Source organism: Mchenga conophoros, linkage group LG9 (genome assembly GCF_057382185.1).
Source record: "Mchenga conophoros isolate Kocher_MC1m ecotype Shallow Benthic linkage group LG9, M_conophoros_male_GT1.1, whole genome shotgun sequence".
Lineage (NCBI taxonomy): Eukaryota > Metazoa > Chordata > Actinopteri > Cichliformes > Cichlidae > Mchenga > Mchenga conophoros.
Genome location: NC_140534.1, coordinates 33,614,121 through 33,639,758, shown reverse-complemented (window position 1 = coordinate 33,639,758; position 25,638 = coordinate 33,614,121). Strand labels below are relative to the sequence as shown.

At 40.4% G+C, this 25,638-nt stretch overlaps 1 pseudogene across 1 annotated transcript in view; it reads right to left on the bottom strand.

Annotated features, from left to right (window-relative positions):
- Positions 1-24,962, bottom strand: part of LOC146567730 (uncharacterized) — a 30,344-nt pseudogene extending 5,382 nt beyond the window's left edge. Inside the window, exons 1-4 of the transcript XR_014893724.1 lie at positions 24,694-24,962; positions 18,254-18,307; positions 14,628-15,224; positions 11,709-12,478 (exon numbers count right to left, since the gene is read on the bottom strand). The product of XR_014893724.1 is annotated as an uncharacterized LOC146567730 (transcript). The remainder of the gene's footprint in view (positions 1-11,708; positions 12,479-14,627; positions 15,225-18,253; positions 18,308-24,693) is intronic.
- Between the last annotated feature and the right edge of the window lie 676 nt (positions 24,963-25,638).

The following is a 25,638-nucleotide window of genomic DNA, read 5'->3' as shown; positions in this document are numbered from 1 at the left end:
TCAACATGCGCTATCTCGATAGAGATTTTGACTATATCGCTCTATCGTTGGTCAAATTTATATCGTTTATATCATATATCGTTTATATCGCCCACCCCTATATTGTACCTTAATTTGTTTTTATATAAGTGCGTGGAATGAGTCTTCAGTTGAATGTTTTTTAAGAGGCAAAAATACTTAAGTAAATGGCGAGTCGAATTTTTGTCTTTTTTTTCCTGTTTTTGCTGATCCAATTCGTGACTTAAAACCGTGATCCGATCCGAACCGTGAGATTTTTGACCCGTTGCACCACTAACAGTGACCATCAAATCGATGAGAAAATATTGCTGAAAACGATGTGCTGGGAGTCCGCTGTTCTCACCGGCTCTAGTGATCCTCGATCTCCCGGTCAGCTATGGAGCTGGTGGGTAAAAGACATCCCCAAAAATGTCGGATCACTTTGGAAATGTATATCTTGCTGAATCGAGCAGATATCTGAAGCTTACACAGCTACATTCACATTAAAATAACTTTTATTTTGTGATTTTAGATATAGAGTAATATTTAAGTTTTAGCCGCGCTCATCTACCATTGCCGTGTTTGGCGTTTGGATGAAATGCATTCTAGGATATTTAGCTGTACTAAGTACACACAAGTCACCACCAATGCATGCTTGATAAAACAGGAGGAACGAGAACACATCTAGGAATTTTTCACGTTCTCAGCTCGATGCGTACTTTAAATCAAGTCTTCAATGGCTAATTCCAGGCCCAAACTACTTCGCCTTTAATAAGGCTTTTGTGTTTTTAACATGGTTTATTGCTTTATATCTTGTTCTACTTTATCTCAAAAAGCCCCTAAAAACACTCAGTGATCACTGTCGGCCTCTCTTGGTCTTTATTACCACTAATCATTTTAAAGCTCAGTTTTTAAAACCTTATGATGCAACTACCGCCTAACTTGTGCAGCAGTACATTAAAAACGAACCACTTATTATGGATGGATTATCTCAGTTGTTCTCCTGACTGAAGTTTGGCCTGTGTATAGCATCCTGCTATGTGATTGCTTTTGTCCCTAACCACCAGAATCCCTCACGTTAACTTTTATCAAGTGGAAAAAAGTTAGTGTTCGTCCTTCAGCTTCACTGTGCTAATGTTATGCTAACGTACCTGTGTCGCTAGCGATCGCGTAGCACAATATATAGCAAATAGTCCAACTTCAGTAACCCTGCAAACATCACTGCTGTTTAGTTTTCCGTCTTCATTTATGTTGAAAGTGATAGCATGGCTGTACATTTTAATTTGTTTCACTAATATCTCAGTCAGAACATGCTATATCATGCTTAGGTGGAAACTAGCGAGCTAACTTCCTGCTAACTTCTAACTCTGTTGAATTTCATAAATTCGGTTTTCATGATGCCTGGTGTGGAGATACAGAAATTATTTTATTGCTGCCATATAATCTGCATCATTATAATTGCATTAATAACATTCTTTACAGCATTATTTCATGTAATAATATTTCTCACAGTATTGATATTGCATTACAGTTGTTTATTGAAGATGTCCATTTGAGGATCCTTCCATTATGTTAACTTTTATTACAAGTGCGGTTAGAAGTATTTTATACACATTGCATATCTGTGCTTATTTTGAGTTGATGTTCGGTTCATTAAGGGTCTTAAGCTTCACTGGCGTGACTGTCCAGGTGATACATGCTGAGGGAAACTAGAACATAGAAGGATGATTGCATGCATGCTTAAAATACATATAACACATATAATCTAGGAATGTGTCCAGCCTGAGGCCTTAACTCATTTGGTGTCTCACTATATTTTACTCTACTTGCCAACAGATGAGCAGAGTCAATAATTAGCCCCAGAGACCCTGAGGGCTTGAAGCTTATTACCTTGTATGGAAGGTGTTATAGAAAAGAGAAGTTCTATGTCTGTTTATAGCCATTAAAGATGTACAAGATGCACCATTAACTGTGACTAATGTCTGGAACCTATTTTAATCTGTCATTCCCACTGCTTTAGTCAGAAGACATATGTTGATCTTTTCTCCGGGCTGTTAATAAACTCATCGTTTGATTGCACTTTCCTGGGGCCTCCGTGGTTTGTGACACTGCTCTAGATTGATTGATTTTGCGACACTGGATGTTAGACTTAATTGTTACACCTGGCGGAGCAGCAACACTGATCATTTTATTACAGATGAAAGAATTTAGACAGTTTTTAACTCTCAGTATGCCGCAGTGTTCGTTTGACTTTGGGACCTGAAGAGATGGAATTTAGGACCCAGATAACTCGCGTGGCTCCTGACTCCATCAAGCAATGTGCCTTCATAACTTACCAAAGTCGTACTAAAACATTCTTTGAAAGATTTCTGCACGCCATGTGCTATGTATAATCGGTCAGTAAGCACAACCATAATTCATACAAAGCACACTGTCGATTTTTAAGAAAATTAAAGGATTTTAAGTGTGACTTTAAAGTGTGTAAAGTACATTATATAGAAGAAAGAATATACTATATCGTCATATATATCATTACCGCACATGCTTCAAATTATACCGTGATATAGATTTTAGACCTTATCGCCCAGCCTTAAGTGAATCCTGCTTGTGTCGTGTTATTCAGGATTGCAAACCGAGCAGTATTCACTGGCTTTCAATTTGTTGTGTTTGTGGATATATTACTGAATTTAATTCTCCATAAAATCATCCCATTCTCCATAAGATTAAGGTCAACCATTGAACGGCATACATTTTAAAGTAAAGGCTTTAAAACAGAGTTAGTACAAACATCATTAATGTCACATAACTTTGTCGACATGTGGCCACCAACAATACTTTAATGTTCTTCATTATTAAGCATTTGCACATACAGTGGGGCAAAAAAGTATTTAGTCAGCCACCGATTGTGCAAGTTCCCCCACCTAAAATGATGACAGAGGTCAGTAATTTGCACCAGAGCTACACTTCAACTGTGAGAGACAGAATGTGAAAGAAAAATCCATGAATCCACATGGTAGGATTTGTAAAGAATTTATTCGTAAATCAGGGTGGAAAATAAGTATTTGGTCAATAACAAAAATACAACTCAATACTTTGTAACATAACCTTTGTTGGCAATAACAGAGGTCAAACGTTTACTATAGGTCTTTACCAGGTTTGCACACACAGTAGCTGGTATTTTGGCCCATTCCTCCATGCAGATCTTCTCGAGAGCAGTGATGTTTTGGGGCTGTCGCCGAGCAACACGGACTTTCAACTCCCGCCACAGATTTTCTATGGGGTTGAGGTCTGGAGACTGGCTAGGCCACTCCAGGACTTTCAAATGCTTCTTACGGAGCCACTCCTTTGTTGCCCGGGCGGTGTGTTTTGGATCATTGTCATGTTGGAAGACCCAGCCTCGTTTCATCTTCAAAGTTCTCACTGATGGAAGGAGGTTTTGGCTCAAAATCTCACGATACATGGCCCCATTCATTCTGTCCTTAACACGGATCAGTCGTCCTGTCCCCTTGGCAGAAAAACAGCCCCATAGCATGATGTTTCCACCCCCATGCTTCACAGTAGGTATGGTGTTCTTGGGATGCAACTCAGTATTCTTCGTCCTCCAAACACGACGAGTTGAGTTTATACCAAAAAGTTCTACTTTGGTTTCATCTGACCACATGACATTCTCCCAATCCTCTGCTGGATCATCCATGTGCTCTCTGGCAAACTTCAGACGGGCCTGGACATGCACTGGCTTCAGCAGCGGAACACGTCTGGCACTGCGGGATTTGATTCCCTGCCGTTGTAGTGTGTTACTGATGGTGACCTTTGTTACTTTGGTCCCAGCTCTCTGCAGGTCATTCACCAGGTCCCCCCGTGTGGTTCTGGGATCTTTGCTCACCGTTCTCATGATCATTTTGACCCCACGGGATGAGATCTTGCGTGGAGCCCCAGATCGAGGGAGATTATCAGTGGTCTTGTATGTCTTCCATTTTCTGATGATTGCTCCCACAGTTGATTTTTTCACACCAAGCTGCTTGCCTATTGTAGATTCACTCTTCCCAGTCTGGTGCAGGTCTACAATACTTTTCCTGGTGTCCTTCGAAAGCTCTTTGGTCTTGGCCATGGCGGAGTTTGGAGTCTGACTGTTTGAGGCTGTGGACAGGTGTCTTTTATACAGATGAGTTCAAACAGGTGCCATTCATACAGGTAACGAGTGGGGGACAGAAAAGCTTCTTACAGAAGACGTTACAGGTCTGTGAGAGCCAGAGATTTTCCTTGTTTGAGGTGACCAAATACTTATTTTCCACCCTGATTTACGAATAAGTTCTTTACAAATCCTACCATGTGGATTCATGGATTTTTTTTTTTTTTCACATTCTGTCTCTCACAGTTGAAGTGTACCTCTGGTGCAAATTACTGACCTCTGTCATCATTTTAAGTGGGGGAACTTGCACAATCGGTGGCTGACTAAATACTTTTTTGCCCCACTGTAAATAAGTGACATAATACTCAGTACTTCCTTTTCAAAGTTTACTCCTCGGCCACCCACTTCAGCCGTCACACGTATTTTCGTGGCAAAATTATCCACATCCTCCACAGCGCTATGAATTGTGGGATATATGGGACCATGAAGTCTACACCAGACCACACTTCAAATTTGGGGCCATCGTTGGCGCATTGGTCGACCGCATTTGGAGTACCACTTCGAGTTGGGACAGCTGTCGCTGTGACGTAACTGGTCTCCAAATGCGCACTACGAAGAGTGTGGTTGCTGGATTGGAACACAGCCCTAGGGACTTGCAGCGGAGCTTGGGCCCAGGCACGGCTAATGATGTCAAAATTAAAGACCGGATTGGAAAACTACTTGGTCTCCGACTGATGCCGTACCACGAGTACGGAAGTATGCACAAGTACGCATAAAATGTCATTTCCGGGATAAAACCGCAAAGGATTGTAGGTGCGAGTGGCAAGCGGTACTAGCGCAGAGAGGCTTTCACAAGTAAAGTCACACAACGATAAAAAGAAACATGAAGAATGGCAAGAATTGCATTATTGTTGCATTAACTGGCAAGGGCCAGTTGCATGACAGCCACTGGAAGCCGATGGGTAAAGAGAACGGTTTTTATTGGATTCCGATGTGGAAGAGAAATTGTTCAAGCCATGTTTCCGAAGCAACAAAGAGTCGACGAATGTCGACGTAATCATGGCAGCCCTAGCTGCTACCACAGCAAGATTTGATCAGTTAAGAAAAAGAGAGCAATATCAAAACAGCCACGAAAAGTCAAGCACATATGTGCCCAAGTGTTGTATTGAAGCAATCAAGTGATGAATAACGGTTTTCCAGTAAGTTGTTTTGATATGTTTTTTTTATTGCATTGTTGATTATTTTTTCACCGAAGCAGCTAATAAAGTATGACGGAATACAATTTAGCCTCTTTTTTGGAAGATTCTATAATAGAATGAAACAATAATGCCAGTTATGAATAAAGACAATAACTGAATGAATTACGAAACTCATTTTATTTCTATTAGATCTGAAAATGTTGTGTAACACTACAACCTGAAACAACAATTAGATTGCGTTGGTCTGTACAGGAGATAAAGGACAAAAATGTAACAACAGCTGTGAAATGGAATAGTCCAAATCACCAAAGTAAACTGGACCTGGGCTTGTTGCAGGGATCTGAAGTCACTAAACATTTTGTGAGTGTATGCACTCACACTTAGGACCATATAATAATAAATATGTGCGTGATGAAAGCTGGGCAGCACGCTAACGCCCTTACTCCACTCTGTATGCTTGTATGGGTCTGACCCTTTCACTCCTCTGATTTTGTTCCTCTTTTTTTTTTTTTTTTGCCTTTTCGTGAAGTCTGGCTTTGTACGGACCTGCCGTGTTCACATATATGTTTTTGGGGCAAATAAAATGCAAGTAGGGATTAGGACCGCAGAATGAATGATCACCGGTGCTGGAAATGCTAGCGCTTGATGGAGTTTTTTGATTTTGTTGCCACCCACAATGCAATGCGCCAAAGTCACGTGGTCTGTCAATCTCTATTGAGACAGGCCCAGAGTGATATGAAACGATAGATGTTTTCCTATCGTCAACCGATATGTTTCGTTATAACGAGCAGCCCCACACCATGGTTTGGACTCGGTGTGGCCGTGGGCCGCTGTAAGCTATCGCGTCGCCATTCCAAAAATACACTGCAATACACTCTCTCTTCTCTCAACGTGTTCACATTAAACCGTGAACAGACACCGAGGAGAGCAGCAGAAGACCTCATTCAGGAGCTAAACTCAACATGAACTGAACTCACAGTAAAGTTAGCTCGGTGCTTACCTTTAGATGAGCCCACAAACCGAGAGAAACTCCGCGATGAAGCTGGAACTCTTTCCAAACACAGGAAACAGATCAGCGTGAACCGACGTGGTTCACGCTGATCTCAGCTACTAGCCAGGAGACAAGGGTGGGCAGATGGCTGTAGATATCGATACAAACGTTGGTAGTGGTATATGATCGGTACTTCGGTTTTTTCTCTCCTCTAAGTTCAGTACTTTACTCCCGTTTCATGAAAAAGGAGCTCTTTCTGCTCGTCTCCTCTGCGGTACACTTTACTCCGCCCCCTTAGTTCCTGCTCTGCTGTTATTCGTTTCTGTGCGGTCACATGATGGAGCTACGCTGAGAAATCACATTTTTGAGATGAGAGCGTGAGAAAGAGTATGGAACGCCAGGACTGCCATAATGAATTAATTAAATACACCATTAAATAATTAATTAAATTTGGAATTAATTAAAAGAGGAGCCCCATGTGGAAATACTTTATGGCTGGAAGTGAAAACACTGAGATAAAAACAAATCTAATAACTTCATACTGTCACTGGGTTCAAACTAAAGAAGTGCTCACGACAAATCATGAGTGAATGAAACCATGACATAATAAAATGTTTGTTAAAGCAACCAAGAATGTCATCTTTGTGATAAGTTTGGTGTGAATCTTTGGTAATTCATGGGGTTTGCTTTGTCTTTGTCGGCTTTCTCACCCGATGGCACGTAGACCAACAAAGCTCAGAATGGACTGCAAAAAAAAAAAAGTGCACATGTAAAACTGCAGTGTTAAGTGATGCGGTTGTAAAGTTTGAGTGCACGTCTCTGGAATGGTTGGCAGTATTAAGGATGATTTTTGTTAAAATCATATTGATATGACCCCGTGAATTATTCGTAGATGACCATTAGATTAGTTTGATGGGTTAACACAGAGAGCTGAAGATATCGTGGATATGCTGACCTCGCTCCGTGGTATACAGGGCCGTTTACCCTCATGATTAATATTCACAATAAAAATATTAGCCGAACATCATGAAGTCTGTATGTGTTTCATACTGTCGAACAACCTTTGTACAGTTAAAGCCAGCAGTTACTACATGATGGAAACACCAACGTTATTTCTTTTAATACAGTTTGTGTTTCGGTGTGTCGGACAGGGTCCGACTGTGTGTCGGACAGGGTCGTCTGCAGTACGGGGGCCCCACAGGGAACGGTTCTGGCTCCGTTCCTCTTCACCATCTACACTGCAGACTTCTCCCACAATTCCACCCAGTGCTTCCTGCAGAAGTTCTCTGATGACTCTGCAATAGTCGGCCTCATCACTGATGGGGACGACAAGGAGTACAGAGGACTGACTCAAGACTTTGTGGACTGGTGCCAGCTGAACTACCTCCAGATCAACGCCAGTAAAACCAAGGAGCTGGTGGTAGACTTCCGCAGGCACAAGCATTCTCCACTGCAACCACTGAACATCCAGGGTATGGACATTGAGGCTGTGGACAGCTACAGGTACCTTGGTGTTCATCTGAACAACAGACTGGACTGGACTCATAACTCAGACGCCCTCTACAGGAAAGGGCAGAGCAGGTTGTACCTGCTGCGGAGACTCAGGTCGTTTGGGGTGGAGGGCCCACTCCTGAAGACCTTCTATGACTCTGTGGTGGCTTCTGCTATCTTTTATGGTGTGGTCTGCTGGGGCGGCAGCATCTCTGCTGGGGACAGGAAGAGACTGAACAGGGTGATCCGAAGGGCCAGCTCTGTTCTAGGATGCCCTCTGGACCCAGTGGAGGTGGTGAGTGACAGGAGAACGGCGGCTAAGCTGTCATCCCTGATGGACAACATCTCCCACCCCATGCAGCAGACTGTGACAGCACTGAGCAGCTCCTTCAGTGGGAGACTGCGGCACCCACGGTGTGGGACGGAGAGATTTCGCAGGTCTTTCCTCCCCACTGCTGTCAGACTCCACAACAAAGACTTTAACTGAACAAACACACACATCCACACATGTGCAATAACACTAAGTGCAATAATCCTTTCTGGCATCGTTGTATTTTTACTCAGTTGTATATAGCATTCGTATTCTATTTTTATCTTATTGTATATTTTTATTCTATTTTATTCTACTGTATATAGTATATTATTTTATTCTATTCTGTACAGCTGTGTACTGTATTTATTCTTATTGTATTCTAATTTTTGCGTCATAACTTTTGCACTGTCCACTTCCTGCTGTGACAAAACAAATTTCCCACGTGTGGGACTAATAAAGGTTATCTTATCTTATCTTATACACAGGTCAGGCTGAGTATTCAACAAAAACCCAAAGATCAGATGTTAAAGGGCCTGTATATGTATAGCGCTTTACTAGTCCCAAAGGACCCCAAAGTGCTTTACACGTCCAGTCATCCACCCATTCACACACTGGTGATGGCAGCTACATTGTAGCCACAGCCACCCTGGGGCGCACTGACAGAGGCGAGGCTGCCGGACACTGGCGCCACCGGGCCCTCTGACCACCACCAGTAGGCAACAGGTGAAGTGTCTCGCCCAAGGACACAACGACCGAGACTGTCGGAGTCGGGCGAAGGCCAAGGCGAACTCCCAACTCTTGAGCCACGATCGCCCCGAAATAATCTGATTTTTTTGCTCTCTCTCCTCCTAAACATGTTTTTAATGTTAGTTATGATTCAGAACTGGCGACTTAAACATTTATGACACATATGAACATTATGAAATAAAAACCCGATAAATATAACCTCAGTAAATGAAGTCAGTGTACTGCGGGGGTTATGGCAGCTGAGTACCGGGGCCTGCGCTTTGAGGCGAGCGGGTCTCTCGCACGCTTTGCCGTAAGACTGGGCTGGGCAGACATCTCCGAAATCATCAAAGCACTTTTGCAAAGAGGCTGTATCTTGACAAACCGACCAGACACATGAAGATTAAACCGCTACATTCTCAGCTAAAAAAATATTACAATGGTATTTGGTGACACACAAACTGGGTTTTTCAAAGTTCAGTTCTCTTAGTTTCCACATGCCGGTTGTTGATATCCAGTAACGCCTTCTAAAAACAACGGCCACCAGGCTAAAGCAATGGTTTTGACTTGATTAGCGTTAACCCCGCCCCCTGGGTTTGATGGGTGAGGTTGACAGATAAAATAAATTCATGGTAAGACATGAAGAGTCAAGTGTGCCAAAATGAATTAATTAAATACACTATTAAATAAGTATTGAAATGTCTCAATAATTAATTAAAATGTGAAATAAATAATTAAATGTGTCAAAAGTATTTGTTTAATTAATTATTTACAATTTTCATTAATTATTTACAATTTTCATTAATTATTGTCAGATTTTGAGTGAAAAACCTCCTTCCATCAGCAAGGATATTGATCATAAAAGGTGGCTGGGTTTTATAGCATGACAATGATCCCAAATACACCACCCATTTTGATAAACATGTTATTGCAAACCATTGTACGTGATGGCTTAAGTTATTTAATTTCACTGAATATGTGACACAAGCTAAAGTAGCATTATATTTTTATGTTTAAGACACGATGATGTTTCTAAATGTAACGGCCTTCATTATAATTAGTTCTCATGATGTCGACGCTGAGCGATCCTGATGGTGAACTTGGAATCTGGTCTTAGAAGTCTGATGTCATTAGCCGTTTCCGGGTACAAACTCCACTTCAGGTCCCAAAGTCAAACGAACACTACAGCATCATTTTTTATTTTCTTTTTCTTAATATATATAACTTGGCTTACCCTTTTTAGTTTTGTTAATATTGGCAATAGTGAGAAGTGTTATTGTTGGGCTTGTGAAAACAAAGTGTATATAACAAAGTATTGAGATTAACTTTTGTTATTGACCAAATGCTTATTTTCCATCATTATTATATGTTATCCAAAGCAGTTAGAATCACATTCAGTACATGTACACCAAGCTACTGTTTTTCTAACAATTACCAATGATTTGAATATCAGAGCAAGAAACTTGTGACAGACAAAATATGAAGCACATTTTAGTTGACTAATGGAAGTTTGTGGGTGCAAACAGAGGCAAAGAGAGGCTCAAAAATCTGGAGGACAGCCACAGCTAGAGTGAAAGAGAACCAACACTGACAAGCAACCATTCACCACACTTCTGCTCAAGCAGACATGGTACATATCAAATATTTAAAATATTCCCTCTCGCCCCTTGAATGTCCTGCGTAGTATCTTAGTTGTTCCTAGGACTGCACTCTACTAGACAAGGGTCTCTGATGGTCCCTAAATTGGGATACAGCCAGGGAGTTCATGCTCGGACACATACACGCCCACCACTCGCTTTTGCTCAATGAGGGACTGGAGCATGTAATACGTGCTGTTCCAGCGCGTGGGAACTCGGCACCTGTGATTAACCCCTTACCTGCCGCTCAAACATAGACATTTCTCAGACCGGTGTATCGGTCCCCGTTATCGGGGGACTTGTAACGAGTACTTTAGAAAATGTGGTGTTGAGGCCGATACCAGATACCAGTATTGGTGCATCCCTGCTTACCATAGTGATTATAGTCAGGTAAAAGGAGAGTCATTTTCATGACACTAAAAACTCTTAAGCTCAATTTACCCTTCTGTACATAATAATGTCCTTATGGATTATGAAAGTAGTCTGATTAATCTCACTTTGGTTGTTAGAAAGCACAGCTTGTTTGCAGTTTGGAAGGAAAACTCATCCGTTTAGCATCTTAAACACACCCTTTGCAAACTTCATACCTACAGCAAGGTTTTGAGATAAAATTTTATGACCTTATTTTCCTTGAAGAGAATTTCAGTTTATAATAAGCTGCAGGAACCCTGTTCAGTGTGATCGGAGAACAGCCAAGTCTCCTCTGATAAACCTCCACCTCTGCCACTGAAAACAGTTGATCTGAACCTGAAATCATGGCTCAAACTACACATTTTTCACATCAAACTGTTTAAGAAAACACTAGACAAAGCATTAGTTATATTTGATGAACTCTAAGTGTATCAGGATTTCATAACACAAACTTCAAATCAACAAGAAAACAGCTGCAGAACATGTGAATCAAAATACATTCAATAACATGTGGACTTCAAGGAGAGCGTAAAGACACTAAAGAGAAACTAGGCAACGACAGGTTTCAAAATCTTTAAAATGGTCATTATTCCCTCTATAAACAAGTACTTTTCAATAATCCAAATTGTAACTTTTGAACCACCAATTCTATATTTGGATATTTTTTTATATATTTGGTTTTCTGCAAACACTGTCCAATGGGTATATAGTACTGCAGCAACTGTAAGCCCCTGCTTACATGTTTGTACCGAGTAGGAGATGCTCTGTATGTTATTGTACATCTGTATAACAACAATAAAGGGATTCTATTCTATTCCAGCTTCCTGGATGAAACATTCAGGATTATATACACTGCAGGCCCAGAAATCAGAGCTACCGCATCAGATCCAAGTGTGACATCAGCTGCACTCTTTACAGGAGACTCCACCTGAACTCTGTGGAGCCTGATCTCAAGGTGTTTAAGTCTGACCCTGAAACCAGAAGAGGATCTTTCTGTCTCTTCAGATTCATTGTGATCCAGTGATTTCAGTCCTGCATGATCACGCTGATGTTTGCACAGAGCAGATAATGAAGTGAATGTTTTTGCACATTGGTAACAGTGAAACAGTTTATTTACAGCGTGGGATCGTTTGTATTTGGAATTTGAACAGAGATTCTTGAAGCTCTTGTCATACTGGTCACAGCTGAAATTCTCTTCCAGTGTGTTTGTTCATGTTTGCTACGACCAGATGATTGCGAGAAGCTTCTGTCACAGTGTCTGCACTTGTATGGTTTCTCTCCGGTGTGGACTCGTTTATGCACTTTAAGGTCACCTGGAGTGGTGAAGGATGACCCGCACTGGTCACAGACGTGCTTTCTGACCCCACTGTGAATGACTTCATGGTTTTTTAATTGACTCGGTGTGGGGAAGCCTCTCCCACATTCTTTGCAGTAGTTCATTTTGTCTCCAGTGTGTCTACGTTGATGTATTGTTAGGCTCCATTGATTACTGAACATTTTTCCACAAAGGTCACAGTGAAAGTTTTTCCCACCACCACAGTGACGACAGGGTCGAGAACTGGATCCATCTGTGTCGCTCTGTTTCTAAACAAAGACACAAACACAGTGTAAGTCAGCGAATTCCTTCAACATTTTTATCCTGAACATCGCCTGAAATAAAGAGCATCTCTGCCCACATCGAATACATTTTACTGTTTACATTATAACGCTCAGCTTACTGGACAAAATAGACTCTTCATTTGTAAGTAATCTACCTAATGGGAATGGTTAAACACCTAGATGCTCTACTCTGGATGCTGCAAGATACTAACCCCAAGCTGCTCTCCGATTTATCCATTGGAGTGTGAATGTTAGATAGAAAGGGGAGGAGCTTTTAAAACGTTACTTTTTCCATCATCAGGAGTTTCAATAGATTTGTGTCAGATTTGACTGAATATTCTGTACATGAAGTTTTCATGTCTTATTTAGCTTTGAACCATTGTATACTTCCCTTTGTTTGCCTTATATGACCTATTGTGCAGAAATTTGGACACACACACACACACACACACACACACACACACACACACACACACACTTTTTAAATTGCAAAAACGAGCTATTGGAATAATAAATAAAGTTGGATTTAAGGAGTCCACCAACCAGTTTTTGTAGGATCATCTATGTTAAAATTCATGGACATTATACATTCTAAAACTTTAGAAATAATGTATCTAGTGATGAAAAAGAATGTTCCAATTTGTATTTTAAGTATGTTTAAACTAAGAGATGGAAAATATGATTTGAGGGGGTCTTATAAGTTTGAAATACCTAAAGTGAGAACCAATGTTACGTATAGATGTGTGTCAGTTTTGGGAGTGAAATTGAATACTTGAATGGACATTTCAGTTACTGTATGATTGACTACTTTTATGTAAAACGATAATCTGTGTTCTCCAATAGTTGATTCTGTTCATCTGGACATAATGTTTCTCCCAAGAAACGTTTCATCACTCATCCAAATGACTTCTTCAGTCTCAGCTGACTGCAGGTTTCCCCAATCTTATAAACATACATTTGCATAATGACTGAAAACAGCCCACTGAGGAACAAATGGGCTGGGAGGTCAGTTCCTTAATCTTAATTATGCAAAGTCTCATGACCATTGATCAACAACCACTGATCAAAGACCACTGATCAATGGCCATGAGTACCGTTCACAGAGAGTTGGGGAATGGCTGCAATCACAGCATTGTAAGATGGTGACAGATGTACCCTTAGGCCCCCTCTTTGATTCAGAGATGGTCTGTCCCTTTTCACGTAAATGGCCTCCTTGACTCCACCCTCAAACCAGCGTTCCTCCCTGTCCAAGATGTGTACATCCTCATCCTTGAAAGAGTGTCCACTGGCCTGTAGGTGTAAATAGACCAGAGGTTGTTTGGTTTCGCCGATGTATAAATCCTGGCAATCCTCCTGGCACTTAACAGCGTACACTATGTTACTCTGTTTGTGTCGGGGGACCCGATCCTTGGAGCGGACCAATTTTTTGTGCAGCGTGTTTTGGGGTTTAAAAGCCACAGAGACCCGGTGTTTAGAAAAAAATGTGTCTCAACTGCTCCGATACTCCTGACACATATGGGATCACTACAGGTTTTCGCTTAGGCAGCGGTTGTCCTTCTCTCCTGGATCAGCTGGAGCTTTCTTTAGGTGCTTTTCCAGCTTTGACAAAAGTCCAGCTGGGATAAACACATTTACTCAATGCATTCTTTGGTACATCTTTCGCCATCTTGCAATGCTGTGATTGCAGCCATTCCCCAACTCTCTGTGAATGGTACTCATGGCCATTGATCAGTGGTCTTTGATCAGCGGGTTTTGGTCAGTGGTTGTTGATTAATGGTGATGAGAATTTGCATAATTAAGATTAAGGAACTGACCTCCCAGCCCATTGTTCCTTCAGTGGGCTGGTTTCAGTCATTATGCAAATGTGCTGTTTATAAGATTGGGGAAACCTGCAGTCAGCTGAGACTGAAGACGTCACTCGGAAGAGTGACGAAACGTTTGTCCCACAAAACGCTACGTCCAGATGGACAGAATCAACTTTTTGGAGATTTACCTTCCTGGATGATTGAGAATGCATCAAGACAATAACCTGTGTTGTTGTTGACCAAAATAAATTTCACTTCACTTTTGAAAATTAAACTACATTCATTTAATACTTCAAAATAACTGCAACTGTAAAAATATAAATACATACCTCACAGTAACTGCACTTGTAGAGTCTCTTTCTGGTGTGAATTTTTTGGTGTTTTTTCAGCGAACGTGGCTCTTTAAAAGCCTTCTCACACAGGTCACATTTGTAAGGTCTCTCCTCAGTGTGGGTAAACATGTGGCTCTCTAAATCTTTTGAGTTCACAAAGACTTTTCCACACTGATCACAGCAGTAAACATCATTTTTGGTGTGAATGCGCCGGTGAACATTTCGGTGCCCTGACTGGGTGAAGGTTTTTCCACAAATGTCACAACCGTATGGCTTGATTCCAGAGTGAACAACTTGATGAATTCGTAAGTACCTACTGTGAGCAAAGGCTTTACCACAGTGATCACAGCTGTACGCTTTAACTCCACTGTGGATGACTTGGTGTGATTTTAAGCTTCCATCCTGGGTAAAAGACTTTCCACACAATTCACAGCTGTAAGGTTTAACTCCACTGTGGATGACTTGGTGTGTTTTTAGGCGTTCAGCCCGGGTAAAAGATTTTCCACACAACTCACAGTTGTGTTTTTTCTCTCTCTTTCTTCTGTGAGGTTTGTTGGCCTCCTGAGAGCGCTGACTTTTGGCTCCATGTTGGTCCTGCAGTGACAGAGATACAAACAGAAGCAGTGTGTGAAATACAGTCGTGGAACAAACTGAAACTCCATTCAGGGTTTATATGCCGTTTTCAGTGTCAAATTCAAGCACTTTAAGCACTTTCAAGGTCCCTTTTCAAGCTTTTCCAGCACCCCCTACCCCCCCCCCCAAAAAAAAAAGAATGCGAATTTTAATTCTCATCACCTCAGTAAGACCATGTGGGAATATAAAAAAAAAAAATCATCCTAGGTGAACTTAAACACCTTTGTAACCCCTTTGTTAAGACATAGAAAAACGCACCACACAAAAATACTGCAAAAGGAACGGTCGCCTTATATACATAGTGTATAAACTCAAAATGCACATTTCACTTACAACTACAGATGTGAAAATGTGAATAAACCAACTTGTTAGAGATATTCTTCTGTTGAAAAAACAGAAAAAATAAAAGAAAGAAATAAGTCTTATCAGTGGATAATGATGCTTCTTTCCTGTGTGACAAAAAAAAAAAAAAAAAAAAAAAATAGGAGACAGATGTTTGTTTCTCGCCCTATGACAGCTGGAATAGGCTCCAGCGCCCCCCGCGACCCTGAAAAAGTATAAGCGGAAGCGAATGGATGGATGGATGTTTTTTTTTAAGTTCATTTCCAATAAAACAGTTTTATTGCTAGCTACATTGCTGTCTGTATTATTGCTAAAGTCCTAAATGATCACCTTTAAAGCGTTTGTGCTAATAACATCATGTACAGTCACACAGGCATGGAGAACAGCACTGACTGGGAGAGGCGTTAAATAGATCACATAGTTCAATTCAACATATTCAACAAGACTTGAAGAATGCACAAGCATTTACTTAAAATCTTTTTAATTTATCATCTGTGATGTTATTATGTACAAGTCCAATGTATTTTGTTCATGTCCCCAAATAAACAGGCAGCCTTAAAGTATGAAATATTCATATACAAGTTACTTTAAAAAAAGTCATTAATTACTAATTACTTAGTCAATATTGTATTTAAAATACTTATCTAATTACTGTGTCAGAAAAGTAACTTAATTGCTAAATAAATAATTTAACTAAATACTTCTTAAAATCCCTATAAACCTTGAGTGGGCAAACAATAGAAATTAAACTCTTTAAACAATAAATAAAGTTTTTTAAAGACGGAGACTGTACAGTACGCAGAGGTAGCATCTCTTCCACAATGTAGCCTGCAATCATCTTTTTAAGCTCACCTTCAGACGCTTTCTGTGCTGCTGAAGTAAAATCAGGTTTTGCCTGCTTAGCAGGAGTTGCCGCGGTGTTATCCATGGATGATGAACAAGAATCACCCAGAAGTGTTCGTCTATGCTCTCGTGTCAGGCGCTTCAGTAGATTACTCGTGCTATTAACAGCAGCCGATAGTTTTTTCTCCCCAGGACATAGCTTACATTTCACTGTAATGTTCTGGTCTGCTTGTTTCAGAAAAGTGAAGAGACGGGAATATGTCCATTTCATAAAACAGCCACTCGCTTCAGCCGAGTCCGACATCTTCCGCTTTAGAATACGACTGTGCAGCAAACTGGCGCGAAATGACGTGCAGCTGCACTACAGCGATTGAGTTTACTTCTACGTTTAGAAAACAAATTACTGAAATTAAATAATGATATTCAGCGAGTTTAATTATTTTACAATGTAACGAAAGTACATTTAACAGTAATTAGTTACTCTACTTTTTCAGTGGAAAAGTAATTTAATTACAGTAACGCATTACTTAGTAACGCATTACACCCAACACTGATAATTGACACACAAAAGAAAACAACGACTACACTACACACTAACTACACAAGATGACACACTAACTTGAGACTCCAAATACGGTAAAACGTCACAAATCTCTCACGTATCAAAACTCTCTCTCTCATTCACTGGTCATTCCTAAAACTTCCCCCTCTTCCCAAACAACCAGATGCCACATGTTGCCATATAATTTTTTGATTGGTTGAAATGGTATATTTTCCCACCAATAGGGAAGGAGTGCTTTTCCTTTTTTCAATCACAAGCAAAGCGTGTTTGCTAGTAGTGATGGGATTTCCGGCTCAGCTCACTAAAAAGAGACGGCTCTTTCGGCTCCCAACCTGCTCTTCAGGTTGTTTGATGGTTTAATTAATTTATTATTAACAAAAATATAAAATTGTGCAAAAAAAGAAAAAAAAAAGAATTACTACAGTGGTTTTATTTATATATATGTGGTGGCCCCTAGAGACAAGGCACGTACAAACTCCAAAACACATTTCTAGCGTTAGTAGTAGTAGTACATCCAGAACATCCAGACTGGCCAACAGCCTGTATCCACAGGCTGTGAGGCTCCTGAACTCTGCCCCCCTCTCACGGACAATAACCATATCCAACTTCTTAATAGCAATGAACTGGTCTGCATTGGTGCATCATATCTTTATTCTCTTCCCCCTCCTGCCCCCCCCCCCCCTCTTTCTTAAATAGATAACTATCATATCTGATATCATATCTCACAGTACAATAATATTGAATGGGTTGCATTGTTGTATTTTGTCATGTTTCTCAGGTCTTTGTCTGAATTTCTACGAACATTATTGCTAAGGATTGTCTTATTGCATTGGAGTCACACTGGGTTAAATATGTACACTTGGGTTTTAAGGGGTATTTATTATTTTCTTCTTTTTTTTTTGGGTTGTATGGAAGCCCCAAACGCAATTTCATTGTTCTTGACAATGACAATAAATAAATAAATACTAAATATTAATAGCGTTAACTGACCTTCCAAAACAGAGCTACCTAGATCACTTAAATTACACAATTGAAAGCATATGTGTATCGTGTGTGTATTTATACACAAACGCTCATATATATTCAAATAAAAAAAAAAAAAAAAAAAGTTCATTTACCTGTTTACCACACACCAAATCCCTTCCCTATGAATTCAAACAAGGATGGAAAAGATAAAGCTGCTGTTAACATCCAGCTGTGCACACAGTTTCAATAACAGTGTAACTGAGATATTTTTCCTCACCTTTTGAGTTGAAGTCATTGTTTCCTCTGAAGTGGCTGAGCTGAGTCCAAATGGCTGAAACACACAAACAATGTATATATTTTTTTATTTATATATATATTTTTGTCAGGGATAAAATACATGTATATTCTTTCTATACATCTCTCACGCACACATACAGTTTGTAAAATCCTTGTCTGGATTCTAAAAATAACGTCTGTTAGGTTTTGTATTGTTAATTGTCATTTATGCTTAGAAACATCTACTTATATATGCTTAGAGTTTTATAATTAGTTGTAGATTGGTAGAGGCTTGATCCTTGATAGTCTGCAAACTTTGTGTGCATTAGAGAGCACGAGAGAGGTCGTACCTTGTCTTATTGTTTTACGGTAGGATTAACGTAGCTACGTCTGTTCTAGTCTAAGTGCTTTTTGTTTAGATGAACTGCTGGACTTCCTCACCGTGTTATCTAGGGTGAACCATCTAGGGTGAGGGGGAGGCTACCCTCTTCCTGACACACACACACACACACACACACACACACACACACACACACACACACACACACACACACACACACACACACACACACACACACACACACACACACACACACACACACACACACACACACACACACACACACACACACACACCTCTTTGTATGTAGACGTCATATGTTAATGAGGTCTCCCTCATGCATGAGTAACAAGAAGAACTTTGCCTATTTGTGTCTTGCTTGCTGTGTAATTATATTGCCTTCAACGTTCCAGCGAATAGGTTCAAGCTACAAACCTATCAGTCTCTGTGAAGGTTCTCAGGCATCCAGATTGTGGTAATTTAAGAAGCTTACACTATGCCAGCCAAAAGACTCGATTTTGCCACATTTCCACAACTGCTGCCCATAGTGGAGCTCATCACAGCCAGGGAAACCACCATAAAGATTAATAAATTACCACAACCTAAATCAGAACAAATCAGGACCAAAGTCTCAGCCACTGCAGTGCAAAAGTTCCTACATCAAACCTTATAATACAAGAAGAGAAAGCAGTCACATCCCTGAGAAAAAGACAACTGTTGTTCGTAACACATTGGATTATCAAACAAAAATTACTACTCTCCTCAGTGGCAACAACAACAAAAAAAGTTTAGTTCCCTATGAATTCAAACATGGTGATAGAGATGGTTCTCACAAGCTAATCTGACTGTATAATGAACAGACAAAAAATGATCCCTGTTGTCTTTCACCCTCTACGCTGCAGACCTCTCCATCAACTCCCCATGCTGCCACCTACAGGTGAGGACTGTGATGAGCCCTCACTTGTATAGGTACCTGGGTGTTCACTTGAATAAACTTGACTGGAGCCACAACACTGCGGCTGAGGTCATTTGGAGTCCAGGGAGCGCTTCTAAAGACCTTGTATGACTCTGTGGTGGCATCTGTCATTTTTACAGTGAGGTATGTTGGAGCAGCAGTTTATCGACAGATGAGAGGAAGAGGTTGGATAAACTCATCAGGAAGGCCAGCTCTGTTCTGGGATGCACTCTGGACCCAGTGCAGGTGGTGGGAGACAGAAGGACTCTGGCCAAAATAACATCTCTGATGGACAGAGTCTCCCAGCCCATGCATGTAGATGTTGCTGCAGAGCTGCTTCAGTGCCAGACTGCTGCATCCTCGATGCATGAAGGAGCGTTTCTGCAGGTCCTTCCTCCCTGCAGTGTCAGACTGTACAATCAACACTGCTCCCAACAAACAGATGTTTACATCAGCGCTGTAACTGCACTATTTTATCAATCGATTCAAACTACAACCCGGGTTTGCCTCTTATCTGTATTTAATTTTAGTAACTGTACAGTACTCTGTTTTTGGTAACTATTGTCCTTGAAGTAAATTTGTTAAAAAATTGTGTGTTTCTGTTCTGTGTCCTGTTTGTTTGTATATGCGTTTTTCTTCCTACTGTTACAACCAAATTTCCCCTTGTAGGACAATTAAAGGATTATTCCATTCTATTCTAACAATGACTGGTTTTGGTCTTTACATTCCACATCGCTGGCATTGCATCTTTCAACATGTTTCCGGGTGGCAGTAATGAACTGAACAACATTTGAATCTGCTCCAGTTGCTATATGATAGTCAGTAGATCTGCTACAAACTGGAGATCATATGCAAGTTTTGCAAATTAAATCATGAATATTCCTAACTTAGCATTAAAAAGAAAGTTTTCTAACTCTCCTCCACACTCAAAAACAGATGACAAACCAACTGACACACCTGTGTCACTCACTTTCTTAAATCCACCCACTCTCACAGGGTCGACTCAATCACACTGGGTCTATTTATTACTAATCACAGTGTAACTAATCACTGTAAATTCACAGTAAATGCCATCTCCTTACAAATATTTATTAAATTGACCATACGTATATAAACTGTATATAACTACCAACTCTCTTTGTGAATATAATTTGGCATTTCTTACTGATGTAAATAAATACATAATGATTTCATTCAGTTTAAAGGTTTATTTGCAAGACGCAAAAAGAGAAAAAATTGAAAGTTACAAATGTATTGTGTATGAAACAAATTCAAACGTCGGGGAAGATGTGTGTCACAGGTTACTCTGGCTGTAGACTATGGCACTTGGCCACAGGTGGCGCTAGTTGACTCGACACCATTTGAGTGCACTAGTGATGGGAATTCCGACTCTTTTTAGAGAACCGGGTCTTTCAGCTCGACTCACTACAAAGATCCAGCTCTTTTGGCTCCCAACCAGCTCTTCATGTTGTTTTGTTGCTTTAATTAAATTATTATTAACAACAATATAAAATAATGCACAAAATGAATTACTAATTTAAAAAAAAAAAAAAAAGTAGTTTTACATATATGTTTATTAGGGCTGCCACAAACGATTATTCTGATAGTCGACTAGTCACCGATTATTTTTGCGATTAGTTGACTAATCAGATCATCATCCATTGGACGTAAAACGTACAGCTTATTGCACCAGCAGCATCTGCTCTTATATAACTATCATTAGCTTACAGCTTTAAGTGTTTCAGGTCTGTGCTAACTAAAAATAAAGACAAGATGATAGTTTACTGAATTTAAATAAAATTTCCAGATTGTTTCAGTGGAGTTTAATAAACTCAGCTGTCTGGTCCTTGCCATCTAAAATATAATAGGACACTGGAGTATATTGAGTTGTCTGGTTGATGTTTATTCAGCTGTGTAAAAACTATAACTTTAATCTCAGCCAAACCGATTTACTCAGGAACAAATAAAATACTGAAAAAAGCCAAACAATAACATGTTTAAGTTATCTAAGTGACTTATATATCATGTTTAACCTGAGTAACGAAAGACGGCGGTGGGTTTGAAAACGATTTGCCGGGAGTCCGGTGTTCTCACGGCTCTAGTGAGCCTTGAACCCGGGCTAGGTATTGACCTGTTGTGTAACAGACGTCTCCAAAAACGTCGGAGCGCTTTTGAAAATATGTGGTGTCTTGATAAACTGAGCAGATATTTGAGGTTTACACAGCTACATTCTCGCCTGAAAATATGTTAAACGTTTATTTTGTGACCCAGAAAGTATAATAAGAGTAATATTAAAACTAAGTAGTTGCCGCTATTGTGGGAAACTGAGCAAGGCCATGCTATGAATTCTGCGACACAGCTTCTTCTTCTTCGGGGTTTAACGACAGCTGGCATCCTTATACATGCAGTGCTGCCATCTTCTGTTTCAGTCCGTTATTACACTTAAATCCTACTACTTATTCCTGCGTCTTTTGGGCTCTTACAAAGTTTCAAACGTCACGTCGACTATTAAGTCAGTCGTCAACGATTTTGATAGTCGACGTAATCGTGACTAGTCGACTAATCATGGCAGCCCTACTGATATATAATATATATATATATATATATATATATATATATATATATATATACACACACATACACACACACACACACACACACACACACACACACACACACGTATGTATGTATGTATATGTGTGTGCTAGAGACAACGCATGTACAAACTCCAAAACACATTTGTAGCATTAACTGAACTTCCAAAACAGAGCTACCTAGATCACTTTACACAATTGAAAGCATATGTGTATTATTTGTGTATTTATACACAAGCACTCACATATATTCAAATAATTAAAAATAAAATGTTCATTTGTGGGTTTTGATAATCGATTAAAATCGATTCTAGCTTGGATAACGTGATATCGATTCATTAAAATCCTGAATCGATTTTTTAATATAAATTTATTTTGCCCTCAGGTGAAACCTCACAAAATTTCAACAACCACCAAACAGCTAAAACAGGAAATGACAGCAGGTACACGGATTCTGCACAAAGACGTAAACACAAAGCGCGGACCGGTGGATCAGAATCAGTGAGATGTCGCCTTTCTCACCTGACACGGTCGGGGCTGAAAGCCGACAGCTCGCTGATTCGAATGTTTCGGCGGGTCCGCGCTTTGTGTTCACGCCCTTTTTGCGCTGATTCTAAAGCTGCAGGTTTTATCTCTCACCAAACAATACTGACCGAACCAGCAGCAAAGGAGGTCCAAACTACGCTTCCCATAAACTTCGCCATGGATTCCCTCTTAGTTTTGCCGTTTTGCTTCCACCATGATAAAAATCACACTTCATGCACAGCTCTCTCTCTCTCTCTGTACTTCATTCCTTTCTAAAAATCTGTTTTCTGCATTATTGGCTTGCTTGTTACGCACAAGTCTACTGTTGTTTACAGCGCTGTCGGCCGCTGTTTTTTTTTTTCCTTTTACTTACTTTCGAGCTTAGCGGTGTCTCTAATAAAACCGCTGTAAGGTCAGAGGTAATGTTCATGTGTTGATTAATGGTTTTCTTTTGTTTTTGACGTACTGCAGAATATTTTTATAAAATCCCAGGCCAGGAAAATCACCTTCATGTTTTTCTGTGTTTTATCTTCAGCTACTTTGACATAAAGGCCTCTGTTGTGACGCTCACACCTTTGATAAAGTTTTGCGAGTGTCAGCTTCCTTTTTATAGATACAAAAATATGTAAATGTACTGATCTGAATTAGAATATTTCTGACTGAAGCAAAATTTCCCAGATTCAAATAGAATCGAATCGTGGATCAAATCGATTCGGGACCTTGTGAATCGGAATCGAATCTAGAAATCAGTGATGATACCCAGCCCTAATTAAACCTAATTTAAAATATGAAAACAAAAAGAAGATGCACATTCTCTGTCATATGGACCTGCATGAATAAACTTTCTGAATCCTTTATCATCCGCAACTGAAAATAGTTGTGTATGATTACTATACCTTTCTAATGTGACGTTGTTGTCCCTGGCTCTCTTTCTCTCTTTCCCTCCAGCTCTGTTCCTGTGCTACTGCCTAACTACCGCCCTCCCCCCTCCTCCCAGTGCAAAGCACAGGCTCGTGTGCAGAGTGAAGCGGAAAAAAGTGTGTGAGAGAGGGTGAGAGAAAAAAAAAGAAGAAAAAAAATCAACAACAACAACACGGCTCCCAATAAGGAGTCGGCTCGCATCGTTCACTTTAAAGGTCCGACTCTAAGAGCCGTTTCGTTCGCGACCGACACATCACTAGAGTGCACACATAGTAAACTGCACGCTTTAGTTGTGAAGCGAAAACACTGAAATCTGAGTAATAAATGGTACAAGAGTAGCGATAACGAAGACAAGATTCTCCATATCGTTTACTGTTGGTGTACCGTGAAGAGCATCATTGTGGTGACGTTTATTGTTTGCCGTTTTCGCGATCGCCTCGTGAGAATATCACAAGGTAAACGCGACATTTTAAAACACTTTGTGGTTCAACAGCAAGTAGACTAACGGATTGTGTTTGAGAGAACCTCAAAAATGTCACAGATAAAATATTTGGTGTTTTTGCTGGTTTTTCATCAGCGGCTCCTCAAAAGCATGTTTACCATACAGCTGTTCGACTTACGCCAGTTAATCTGGAACACCGGTTAGCTACGGTTAGCTTTTAGCCCAACATCGATCTCGGCTCGCTTGTCGCGCATCCACCTCGCGCACACAGTTTTCGACGGGCCGGCGCTGAGACGCGGCGTCCTATCCCGTCTATTTGGAGCTCACAAAATGCCGCAGCAGCGCAGCATGTCTCCATCTAGCTGCGCTTGCTGGCGTTTTACTAAATCCAAACGTTTTGGTCGGCTATAGACGGTTTTTCTGTAGTTTCGACGGACTTTACAATTTTACATTAAACCAGAACTTAAATAGAAAAAGACGAAATAGCACCATGGTTTGGACCCTGCGACCCACCGCGCCGCTATCCAAAAAAACCAAAAAACACTGCAATACACTCTCTCACTCTCAACGTGTTCACAGACACCGAGGAGAGCAGCAGAAGACCTCATTCAGGAGCTAAACTCAACATGAACTGAACTCACAGTAAAGTTAGCTCGGTGCTTACCTTTAGATGAGCCCACAAACCGAGAGAAACTCCGCGATGAAGCTGCAACTCTTTCCAAACACACGAAACAGATCAGGGAGCAGAGACCCACGTGGTTCACGCTGATCTCAGCTACGATCCAGGAGACAAGGGTGGGCAGATCGATGCAGTTATCGATCAGGACGTTGGTAGTGGTTTATGATCGATACTTTAGTTTTTTTCTTTCCTCTAAGGTCACTGCTTCATGAAAAAGCAGCTCTCTCTGCTCGACTACTCTGCTACTTTGCTCCGCCCCCTTCTTCCTGCTCTGCTTTAAATCGTTGCTGTGCGGTAACGTGACTTGGAAACTACATTTGGGCTACAGAGATGGAGGAGAATCGTGTGGAGATACTTTACTGCTGTAAATGCAAACGACAATCCAGTCAGAGGTCACTGACACTGACAGAGTCCTCTCAGAGAGTGAAAGAATATTCAGGTCGCTCATTTAGTGCTAAAAGTAAAGTTTCAGTTATGTCTCATGTTGGACCTTCATGGGCTGATTACCTATAAACTAAAAGCTAACATTAAAAGTAATGTCAGCTTTCGTGTCAATGTATAATTATTGTATTGGAATTTAATTAAAAATTTTCGGAATTCAAACTTTAATTGTTTTTATGTCCAAATAATGTAAACACTTCTTGTAAAAATCATTCTTATTGATGTAGCACATTTAAAACAACAGAAGTTGATCCAAAGTGTTTTTCAGACAAACACATTTACATTCCACATCTCCAAAGATCACAGTTTCAAAATGTGAAAAACTGTGAAAGCTGCATTGGTTGTTTTAATCAACACAACTGTACAAAAGGCCCCATAGTTATGGTTTTATTCTGTTCAGTTGTTAGTTCACCTGTAGTTTTTAGAGTGGCCAGTAGAGGTCACCCCACCGCTTTGTATGAGAGACTATGTCCAGGGAGAAACGTGGGC